Genomic DNA, 2,120 nt, shown 5'->3' on the forward strand with positions numbered 1-2,120 from the left:
GTAAAGTAAAACCTTTATGCATTGGAGGGCTCCAGACTGAAAATTTATTTTTTGGTGTTTTATGCACATCAAGCATAAAAATATTGTAATAGAAAATGGTAAATTGTAATAATACCAATCGCCATATTTCTTTTTTTCTTTAAACTGTATTTTAGAATTAATGCAGCCTTGGGGGAGCTTAAGAGACTTCTTTAAAAAAAAATAAATAAATAAATAAAACATAAAATCTTAAGCTTTGTTCAGACTGTCACTCTAAATCCAATTTTTGTGCATATGTTTGGAATCCGATCATGTTTAGCAAGTGTAAATGTAAAAAAAAAAAAAAAAAAACAGGGCGACCATTTCAGTCGCATTTGCGACTGAAAACTACTTCGGGCGACTATGAAATAATATTTAGGAGCACCTGAGCGTCTGACCTGATCAGCATATTTGTGTTTGCGCTGAGGGAGTTTCAAAGGTTCTAATATACGTACGGGTTTCTGCAGCGTTGTGTAATGCATCACAGACATATCCTCTCATTATAACAAAGTGTTGACGGGGTGTAAATAAGATATTCATTGTGCAGTGAAGAGAGCTTCGTCGATTATAATGGAGTTTTGTGAGATCGGGATAAACTAAGATGAGTGACAGCTTTTAATGATTATTAAGGGAGTTTGCAAATGTGATATTGATTTAATACAACAGTTCATTAAACAAGAAGTTAATATTAAGTGACGTATATTGTCTGACAACAACACAATTGCCTTATTTTGCTCTATTTCATCAACGAAAATAGTTAAAAAAACAAAACAAAAAAGCAACAGCTGAGCCGGCTGCGCATCTCCATTCAAACACAGCGGTGATTCGTTTATGAATGAACTGCATTTTTAAATGAATCTAGTGAGTCAATGATTCAGTTACCCATTCATAAAGACAGTCACGTACTTCGTTCCTGAATGATTCAGCTGATCGAACGAATCAATTAAATTAATGATTCAGTGATAAAATCAGTGACTTGACGCCACCTGCTCGCAGTTTTAGTTCAATTTTTAAAGCATCTTTTTGTTATTTAAATCATTTCTATTTTCAAAATGTTATATTTAAAACATTAACCTCAACGTGAATTTATTAATTTAATTGCACTCATGCGACCTCTGAGCCTCATTAAACATCTGAAAATACACATATAAGCCACTTGTGTGTTCTTTTGTGCCATCTCTGAAAATACTGATTTCATTTGATTGGTAACTTATTCTTATTCTATTTCTTATTCTACTTGTTTTTATTCTGTTGTTTTAATTAGAAATGTTAAAAAGCTTAGAAATATATTTTTTTGATTTTGACATTTAATAAAGTTAGAAAAATGCCATTACAAAGGTAAAAACTAAATTCCCTATAAATCACTTTGAGTCAACTATCACCTCGTAATGGGAAGGTTAATTTTTTTTATCAGAATTTGATTACTGATTAGAAAGTGCTCCTAAAAAGAAAGTATCCGTAGAGCCCTGAAAAATGAAGTAGTGTTTTTACTAGTACGTTTGATTCCTATTCAAATCGTATTTCTGGAAATCCGTTTCAGTCTGACCAAAGTTGTGTAGCCTTTTTTGCCTATGTCACTTTCTCATGCCAAGTAAAATATAAACAGATCAACGTTGTTTGTAGAAAACATGCTGAATGTCTTTGCAGAAACAAGGTTGTCTTGTTTGAAGTGCAAGTCGAGCAGAAAATGACATTATACTGCTGCTGTGTCACACCTCTTTGAGTTTTGAGATCGGCAGAGACGGCATCATGGAATAAAGCGAAAGAGCACCACGGGACACAAAAACCAGATAACAGTAACAGTTGCGATGCACAGTGTGGACAAACCAAATTCTAATAGAAAACAGAAATATTCAGATTTGTACTGACAGTCTGAAGAAGGCTTTGTCGACACCAAATATTTGACTGGTAGTGTATTTATTGTAGGGCTGGGCGATATAGCTAAAAAAGGTATCAACGATATAATGTTTCATATCGTTTATGATCGTAATTATCGGTATCGATAATTATTGACACTTTTTATAACCTTTTTTAAAACAGAGCAATATAATTTTTTGTTTAACCACTATTTTTAAATTAAACCAATTTATTGAGACAAACAA

The 2,120-nt window shown here is 32.6% G+C and overlaps 1 protein-coding gene across 1 annotated transcript in view; it reads left to right on the plus strand.

Annotated features, from left to right (window-relative positions):
* Positions 1-2,120, plus strand: part of usp7 (ubiquitin specific peptidase 7 (herpes virus-associated)) — a 25,668-nt gene that overhangs the window by 12,361 nt on the left and 11,187 nt on the right. The gene's annotated exons all lie outside the window — the stretch shown is intronic.

This window comes from Sinocyclocheilus grahami, unplaced genomic scaffold (genome assembly GCF_001515645.1).
Source record: "Sinocyclocheilus grahami isolate Dianchi unplaced genomic scaffold, SAMN03320097.WGS_v1.1 scaffold130.1, whole genome shotgun sequence".
Lineage (NCBI taxonomy): Eukaryota > Metazoa > Chordata > Actinopteri > Cypriniformes > Cyprinidae > Sinocyclocheilus > Sinocyclocheilus grahami.